General features: G+C 60.1%; 1 long non-coding RNA gene across 1 annotated transcript; it reads right to left on the bottom strand.

The window, feature by feature from the left end:
- Positions 1-1,553: 1,553 nt before the first annotated feature.
- Positions 1,554-6,111, bottom strand: LOC127464207 (uncharacterized). The gene is made up of 3 exons (XR_007901233.1): positions 5,933-6,111; positions 3,284-3,398; positions 1,554-1,638 (listed from the first exon to the last, which is right to left on the bottom strand). It is a non-coding gene; the product is annotated as an uncharacterized LOC127464207 (long non-coding RNA).
- Between the last annotated feature and the right edge of the window lie 3,465 nt (positions 6,112-9,576).

Genomic DNA, 9,576 nt, shown 5'->3' with positions numbered 1-9,576 from the left:
AGGAGCCTGGAGGTTGGTGGGTACTGGGGCTGGTGCCTCACTGGGACCCCCACAGGGGCAGGGAGGGGGAGGTTTGGTGGGTACTGGGGTTGGCACCTCTCTGGGACCCTCACGGGAGCAGGAAGGGGGGTTTGTGGTGAGCACCAGGGCTGGCACCTCCCCAGGATGCCCCCGGTGGGTCAAGATCAGGATCAGGATCAGGATCAGGATCAGGGTCAGGGTCAGGGTCAGGGTCAGGATCAAGATCAGGATCAGGGTCAGGATCAGGGTCATGGTCAGGGTCAGGGTTAGGGTCAGGATCAGGGTCAGGGTCAGGGTCATGGTCAGGGTCAGGGTCAGGATCAGGGTCAGGATCAGGGTCAGGATCAGGGTCAGGGTCAGGGTCAGGATCAGGGTCAGGGTCAGGATCAGGGTCATGGTCAGGGTCAGGGTCAGGGTCAGGATCAGGATCAGGATCAGGGTCAGGATCAGGGTCAGGGTCTGGGGCAGGGTCAGGGTCAGGATCAGGGTCAGGGTCAGGGTCAGGATCAGGGTCAGGGTCAGGGTCAGGATCAGCTTCAGGATCAGAGTCAGGATCAGGATAAGGTTCATGGGCAGGGTCAGGTCAGGGTCAGAGTCAGATCAGGATCACGGTCAGGATCAGGGTCAGGGGATGTCCCTCTCCTCCAGGTGCTCCAGCAGCTTGGCCAGGCTGGCCATGGCCTCCAGGGCCACCAGGTTGTGGGGGTTGTCTTTGTCGTCCATCCCGCTGACCATGGAGGCCAGGAGGGTGGGGCCGTGCTGCCGGACCTGCGGGGATTCCAGGGATTCGGGGTGAGGGAGCTGGGGGGGCTCAACCTGGAGAAAAGGGGGCTCAGAGGGGATCCAGGGGGACAGGAGGGTGGATCCAGGTGGGATCGGGCTCTGCTCCCAGGGAACAGGGACAGGACGAGGGGAAACGGCCCCAAGCTGTGCCAGGGGAGGTTTATTTGGGATCTTGGGAAAATCCCTGCTGGGAAGGGCTGCCCAGCCCTGGATCCCCATCCCTGGGGGGGGATGGAGCATCCCTGGGGAGGTGGCACTTGGGGACACGGGCGGGGCTGGGTGAATCCAGTGGTCTTAAAGGTCTACTCCAAGCTCCACAACTCCAAGATTCCGTGATCTGGGGCCTGGTGGGCTGGGAAAACCACTGGAGCAGCAGGAACGAGCTCAGGGGTCTGACCCACCTGTGCCACTGCTGCACCGTGGAATCATGGAATCATGGAATCATCCCCCAGCTGGGATGGAAGGAACCTTTGGGATCACCCAGCCCCGTCCCTGGGACACCTCCCGCTCCCCCTGTTTGCTCCAACCCGGCCTGGGACACTCCCAGGGGATGGAGCATCCTCCGGGAATTCCATGCCAGCCCCTCCCCGCCCTCTCCCAGGGGGAAGAATCCTTCCCAACATCCCTCAGGCAGCGGGAAGTCGTTCCCCCCTCGTCCCGCCCCTCCCGTTTCCCTCTGAATCTCGGGGCAGGGGGGGTCACCCCCACCTTTTCCGAGGCTCCAGAGGCGATATTCCCGAGCCCTCGGAGGCAGGAATCCTTCTGGCGCCCCGTCAGCGTGTCCAGCAGGGTCTCCAGCAGGATCAGGTCGTTCACCACGTTGCTGCTGAGGAGCTGAAGGGGGAAAATCTCTCGGAATCAAACGGGGCAGGAGCCCACGATGAGCTTTGGGGGGACGGTATTCCCGGGAAGAGCCTCGGGATGCCACCTCCCCAGGGATGCTCCATCCCCCCCCAGGGATGGGGATCCAGGGCTGGGCAGCCCTTCCCAGCAGGGATTTTCCCAAGATCCCAAATAAACCTCCCCTGGCACAGCTTGGGGCCGTTTCCCCTCGTCCTGTCCCTGTTCCCTGGGAGCAGAGCCCGATCCCACCTGGATCCACCCTCCTGTCCCCCTGGATTCCCTCTGAGCCCCCTCTTCTCCAGGCTGAGCCCCCCCAGCTCCCTCAGGAGTTCTCCAGCCCCTTCCCAGCCCCGTTCCCGTCCCTGGACACCCTCCAGCCCCTCCATGATCCCTCTTTCCTTCCCAATCCCACCGGGATGGTCACCTCAGGACACCTCTGGGGCATCCACGGCCCCTCATTCCCTCACTCCAGAGAACAAGGATCATCCAGAGGACGAGGCTGGGGAGCATCAGCCCCAGCACCCCCCCCGGGGGAAGGGGCTTGGATGTGGGGAACCTGCAGGAATCCCTCAGGTGTGAACACAGAAAGTTCTGGAAGTCTGGAAATCCAAGCTGGGAAGAAGGGGAAGGCCGGGGGAGCACTGACAGCCAGGAAAAAACCAGGAAAACCCCAAAACCTTGCCCTGAGGTCACCTGGCAGATGTGACAGGGGGGATGATGACACTTCCCTGAGCTCTGTCCCCTCATCCCTGTGGATCAAAGATTCCCTGAGCTCTGTCCCCTCATCCCTGTGGATCAAAGATTCCCTGAGCTGTCCCCTCATCCCTGTGGATCAAAGATTCCCTGAGCTGTCCCCTCATCCCTGTGGATCAAAGATTCCCTGAGCTCTGTCCCCTCATCCCTGTGGATCGCGGCAGCCGCTCCAAACCCTTCCTCCTCCTCCCCTCGGGCTCCAGCCCAGGCACAGCCGCTCTTTTTTCTCTCCTCCCCGATCCAGCCGCGCTCCAGGAGCCGCGGCGGATTCCAGGGCCGTGCTCCAGCCGGGAGAAGGGGGTTGGAGAGCTGCTGGAGCATCTGGGAATTCCAGCGGTGGCTCCTGGAGCCCGGCACCGCTGGCACCGCTTTCCTGTAACCGGAGCTGCTCCGGCGGCTGCGAGGGCTGAGCCGGGAGTTGGGTTTCGCTCCCCTTGGATGCGGAGCCGGGGGAAAGAAAAAAAAAATAGGACTTGAGTCATCCCATTCCTGGGGCGCTACGTCAGGCACCGAGCGGGGATGGGGCCGGGACGGGATCGGAGCCCGACACGGGGGTCCGGAGGAGCAGCGGGGACGGGACGGGAAGGGATCCGGGATGGATCCGGGGGCGCGGGACGGGATCGGAGCCCGAGAGGGGGGTCCGGAGGAGCCGAGGGGATGGGAACGGGCTCGGAGCTGGAGAGGGGGGTCCGGAGGAGCCGAGGGGATGGGACGGGAAGGGATCCGGGATGGATCCGGGGGCACGGGACGCGCTCGGAGCCCGAGAGGGGGGTCCGGAGGAGCAGCGGGGACGGGGCGGCTCCACCCGCGCATCTCCAGGGAAGGGAGCCGGGATGGATCCGGGGGGACGGACGGCCCAGGGTGACCCCCCTGGTGCTCTCACCTCGGCGAAGAAGGCGGTGGTGGTGACCCTCTGGCTGTCGAAGGCGCTGCCCAGGGCCGGCAGGAGGGTCTTCACGACCGGGGGCAGCCGCGGCCCCGCGTGGCGAGCCATGGCCCTGCCGAGGGAACGGCTCCTGGCACCCGGCCCGAGGGTGGCATCGCCAGCCCGGGGGGGGGGGGGCTCGGGGAGATGGAGAGACCCCCCCGTGCCCAGGGGCTGCTGGGCAGGACAGCCCCAGGATGGGAAAGGTGGTGGCACTGGTCTGGTAATGTCCCCTCCTGCCACCAGGGCAGGACAACCCCAACATGGCAACACCGGTGGCACTGGCCTGGCACTGTCACCTCCTGCCACCAGGGCAGGACAACCCCAGAATGGAAAAGACAGTGGCACTGGTCTGGTAATGTCCCCTCCTGCCACCAGGGCAGGACAACCCCAGCATGGGAAAGGTGGTGGCACTGGCCTGGCACACCCCAGCATGGCAACACCAGTGGCACTGGCCTGGCACTGTCCCCTCCTGCCACCAGGGCAGGACAACCCCAGTATAGCAACACCGGTGGCACTGGCCTGGCACTGTCCCCTCCTGCCACCAGGGCAGGGTTTGGAGCACCCTGGCTGCCCTGGCAGCCGCAGGGCAGGGTTTTGTTTTGGCTCAGACACTCTGGAGCATCTGGGAGGTTCCTAATAAAGTGTTTTTGTAAACCCTGGAAAATCCCAAACCTCCCGTCGGCTCCGCAGGATCCAAGAGCTATTCCGGGCGCTGGGAGGGATCGGGGAGGCCCCGGATGAACCGGGATGGGGGGTCCTGTCACCCCCCTTTTCCCCCCAAACGTGGCACCGTGGTCACCACAGGGAACAGGGGCAACTGCCAGCCTGGAATCCTCTGGGAATGACGGGCTGGGATACCCAGGGAACCACCTGAGAAGGGGGAATTTGCCATGGGAGGATTTTTGGTGCCCGAGGGGTTGTGGGGAGAAGGGAAGAGGGGTCCCTGTGGGGCACGAGGGGAGCACAGGGAAAGGGACACGGCTGGGGATGGCACCGTGAGGGCACGGCGGGGGAACGGGGGGCACAGGGAGGGACTGGTGACATTGGGGACCCCAAAAGGGGACTGGGGGCACCCCACAGTGGGACTGATGGCACTGGGGATCCCACAGTGGGACTGATGGCACTGGGCACCCACAGTGGGACTGATGGCACTGGGGACACCATAACGGGACTGATGGCACTGGGGACCCCACAGTGGGACTGATGGCACTGGGGACCCCATAATGGGACTGATGGGACTGGGGATCCCATAATGGGACTGATGGCACTGGGGATCCCACAGTGGGACTGATGGCACTGGGCACCCACAGTGGGACTGATGGCACTGGGGACCCCATAATGGGACTGATGGCACTGGGCACCCACAGTGGGACTGATGGCACTGGGGACCCCATAAAGGGACTGATGGCACTGGGGATCCCATAATGGGACTGATGGCACTGGGGACCCCATAAAGGGACTGATGGCACTGGGGACCCCATAATGGGACTGATGGCACTGGGGATCCCATAATGGGACTGATGGCACTGGGCACCCACAGTGGGACTGATGGCACTGGGGACCCCATAACAGGACTGATGGCACTGGGGACCCCATAATGGGACTGATGGCACTGGGGACCCCATAAAGGGACTGATGGCACTGGGGACACCCCACAGTGGGACTGATGGCACTGGGGACCCCACAGTGGGACTGATGGCACTGGGGACCCCATAACGGGACTGATGGCACTGGGGACCCACAGTGGGACTGATGGCACTGGGGACCCCATAATGGGACTGATGGCACTGGGGACCCCATAACGGGACTGATGGCACTGGGGACCCTATAACGGGACAGATGGCACTGGGGACCCCTTAACGGGACTGATGGCACTGGGGACCCCATAATGGGACTGATGGCACTGGGGACCCCATAACGAGACTGATGGCACTGGGTACCCTATAATGGGACTGATGGCACTGGGGATACCATAAAGGGACTGATGGCACTGGGGACACCATAATGGGACTGGGTACCCACAGTGGGACCAGTGACACTGGGCATCCCACAGTGGGACTGATGGCACTGGGGACCCCATAATGGGACTGATGGCACTGGGGACCCCATAATGGGACTGATGGCACTGGGGATCCCACAGTGGGACTGATGGCACTGGGGACCCACAGTGGGACTGATGGCACTGGGGATCCCATAACGGGACTGATGGCACTGGGGACCCCATAACAGGACTGATGGCACTGGGGACCCCATAAAGGGACTGATGGCACTGGGGACCCCATAACGGGACTGATGGCACTGGGGACCCCATAAAGGGACTGGGGGCACCCCACAGTGGGACTGATGGCACTGGGGACCCCATAATGGCACTGGGGATCCCATAAAGGGACTGATGGTACTGGGGACCCCATAACAGGACTTATGGTACTGGGGACCCCATAATGGGACTGATGCCACCGAGGACTCCCCAGGGGCACCACTGACATCAGGCACCAACCTCCAGCCCCAGCTGCACCCACCCCACAGCACCCCCCCCCCACCCAGGGGCTCCCCGGGGGGCTGCTTCCAGCAAATCCCCCAAATCCCGGGATGCCAGGGCCTTACCTGGCGAGCAGGGCGACGCCGTCGTGGTGCCGCTCCGGGCTGGCCAGGAGCTCCCAGCCCCCGGCCTCGCCCACGGCCCGGGCCACCTCCTCGCTGCCGCCCCGCAGCAGCAGCGCCCGCAGCGTCTCCACCGCACAGCTGGGGAGGGAAGGGCAGCACGGCTCGGCCTGGGCTCGGCCTGGGCTCAGCCTGGGCTCAGGCGGGCTCAGTTTGGGATGTTTAGCTCAATTTGGGCTCAGTTTGGGCTTGGTTTGGGCTCGGTTTGGACTCGTTTTGGACTCTGGTTCAGTTGGGATGTTTAGCCCAGTTTCTGCTCAGTTTGGTTCATTTTGGGCTCAGTTTAGCTGTTTGGCTCAGTTTGAGCTCAGTTTGGCTGTTTGGCTCAGTTTGGGCTCAGTTAGGCTCAGTTTGGCTGTTTGGCTCAGTTTGGGCTCAGTTTGGGTTCAGTTTGGCTCAGTTGGGCTCAGTTTGGGCTCAGGCTCAGTTGGGTTCAGTTTGGGTACAGTTAGGCTGTTTGGCTGTTTGGCTCGGGCTTACTTTGGACTCTGGCTCAGTTGGGATGTTTAGCTCAGTTTGGGCTCGGGCAGGCTCAGTTGGGCAGTTTGGGCTCAGTTTAACTGTTTGGTTCAGCTGGGCTCAGTCTGGCTCAGTTTGAGCTCAGTTTGGGCTCAGTTTGGCTGTTTGGCTCAGTTGGGTTCAGTCTGGGCTCATTTAGGCTCAGTTTGACTGTTTGGCTCAGTCAGGTTCAGTCTGGCTGTTTGGCTCAGTTTGCGCTCAGTTTGGGCTCAATTTGACTCAGTCCAGCTGTTTGGCTCAGTTAGGCTCAGTTTGGGCTCAGTTTGACCAATTGGCTCAGTTTGGGCTCAGTTTGGGCTCAGTTTGACCAATTGGCTCAGTTTGGGCTCAGTTTGGCTGTTCAGCTCAGTTTGGGTTCAGTTTGGCTCAGTCTGGCTCAGTCTGGCTCAGTTTGGCTCAGTCTGGCTCAGCTGGGCTCAGTCTGGGTTGCCCCCCAGGCACAGGGGTGGGAATTCCATGCCCAGTGACACCACAGGGGTACCAGTGGCACCACGAGGGCACCGGTGACACCTCGAGTGACGTGATGCCAGAGCAATCCCATCCCATAACTCCTGTCTCCCTCCTCTCCCAGCTCCGGGACAGGGGATCCAGCCCAACGAGCTGGGAAGTAAAGAAATCCAGAGCTCCTCCAAAGGGGGAAAAAAGGGGGTTGTTGGTGGGGTTTTTTTCCCTTTTTTTTTTGGCATTAATATTTTATAGGCTGGGATTATTTCACATTTGGGAAAGATCCGTTATCCTGTCGGAGAGAAACCAGGGAATAAACCTGGGGGGAGAGCGGATACCACACACCAGGACACAGAATTCAGGGGCTGAGGGTTTTGGGATCAGGTGAGACAGAAAATGCAATAAAATTTAGCTCTTTAGCTCTGTAAGTGCGACTTTGCAAAATGTAAAACTGCTTAAAAGTTTCTGCCCAAACCATGGGCTATTAAGACAAAAATAGGTTAAAGAACAGGGAAGGCTTTTTAGCAGGTGTAGAAAGGGGTGGGGAACCTGGAACTGCTTGAAATGATAAAACTTTATGTAACTATAATGGTAAGAATAGGAGGTAAAACTAAGTGTCTGTTTGGATAAGGCAGACTGCAAAAAGAGTGTGTGTAAAGATAATTTTAAACTTGCCACTTTCAAACTGTATAAAAAGCCGTGGTGTTCCTTTGCTCAGCGGAGGAAAAACACCTGCCCCCTTTGCATTCCCCCCCCCCCCGCCCCGGGCTGTAATAAAAGTGCTTTTCAGGTTGTTCAAAGGTTTCTTCGAATCACTTAATCCTGCCTTTCCTTTCTCTCCCTCATGCATTTTTTCCCCCCCTCAGGGGGTTATCTCTGGGATGGATGATGTGGATGACAACACCCAAAATGCTCCCGGGACTGGCAGAGGGTCCTCTGGGTGATTTAAGCACTGAGAGGTTCGAGGGAATTAATTGCTAATTAAGGAAAAACCTCAGGCAGGAGGAGCCATCCACCGTCTGCCCGGGACAATGTTCAAACAAAATTGTTAAAATAAACCCTACCTAGATATGTTTTCATATGTTTTCACCGATTATTCGGTGTCGTTTCATTTTAATCCACCCCAAGGGAATTATTGATAAGGACCTGGGTTACACCCCCCTCCCCTTTTCCTGGTGTGGTATCCCAGGAGCCATGGAAAGCCTGGATTGCCCTCGGGAAGGACACCCAGGACGCTGCTGGGTTTGGGATTGATGGTGGGAAGCCAACCCTGCCCCACACAGGGACCCCCCCTCCGAGAGGGACCAGCACCCAGAGGACCCTCCCCGACAGCTGGAGCGTCCTTGGCTCCACCAAATCCAAGGATCCTCGAGGTTTTCCAGCCTCAAGGATTCCATGATCCTTCAGGGTCAATGATTCCAGATCCTTCCCTGCCCACGGGAAGAGCACGGGGAGCAGGGGAAGGACACGAGCACCACACGGGTTTGCCTTCCTGCTCGGCACAGGAGGATTCCCAGCTGGATTCCCCACGGAAAAGCCTCAAACCTTCCCTGGAAAGCCCAGCCAAGGAGGAGCCAGCAGGTTCCTGATGGAATTCCCGCTGTTAGTGATGGGCAAAGGGAAAAGCAGGAGCAGGAAAGGGCCCCTGCTCAGCTCCGGGGACTGGCAGAGGGTCCTCGGGGCGATTTAAGCACCGAGAGGTTGGAGAGAATTAATTGCTAATTAAGGAAAAACCTCAGGCAGGAGGAGCCATCCACCGTCTGCCCGGGACAATCTGGTGTCTGTAACAGTCACGGAATCCTGGAATGGTTCGGGTGGGAAGAGACTTAAAGGTCATTTAATTCCAGGGCAGGGACACCTCCCACCATCCCAGGGGGATCCAACCTGGCCTGGGACACTCCCAGGGATCCAGGGGCAGCCACAGCTCCTCTGGGAATTCCATCCCAGCCCCTCCCCACCCTCCCAGCCAGGAATCCCTTCCCACTCTCCCCCCTAACCCTGGGAAGCCATTCCCTGGGTGCTGTCCCTCCAGCCCTCGTCCCCAGTCCCTCTCCAGCTCTCCTGGAGCCCCTCCAGGTCCTGGAATGTGCTCCAAGGTCTCCCTGGAGTATCCCAGATGACCTCAAACAGCTCCATTTGTCGGGAATTCTCCCACAGAGCAGAGTCCCTGACCTCGAAAATCCCTTCCAGCAGTTTGGGATAAACCCCAGGCTCCCTCTCCCTCGGTGCTTCACATCCCACCCTGGAATCACACTCCCCTCTGGAATCGTGGAATGGTTGAGCTGGAAAGGCCCTCCAAGCCCACCCAGCCCAACCAATCCTCAAGTGCCACATCCCCAGGGATCTTCAATCCCCCCCAGGAATGTTGGATCCCCCCCAGGGATGGGGACTCCTCTCCCAGCCCCTTTTTCCAGCAGAGAATTTTTCCCCAACATCCAGCCCCGAGCGTTGTTCCTGTGGGGTTTCTCCCTTCCCACAGTGTCCCACAGACAATTCCTGCCTTTCCCAGCCCAGCCTGTGTCTCCCAGGCTGCCATTTCCTGCCCAGGGATTGTTTCACCCCAGTTCCTGTGGTTCCATCCCAGCCCAGACTGGTTTTACATCCAAATCTCATGTTCCATCCCA

The sequence above is a fragment of the Manacus candei genome, unplaced genomic scaffold, assembly GCF_025592945.1.
Source record: "Manacus candei isolate 608988 ecotype Guabito, Panama unplaced genomic scaffold, ASM2559294v1 h1tg000200l, whole genome shotgun sequence".
NCBI lineage: Eukaryota > Metazoa > Chordata > Aves > Passeriformes > Pipridae > Manacus > Manacus candei.
This window is presented reverse-complemented; position numbering and strand designations above follow the sequence as displayed.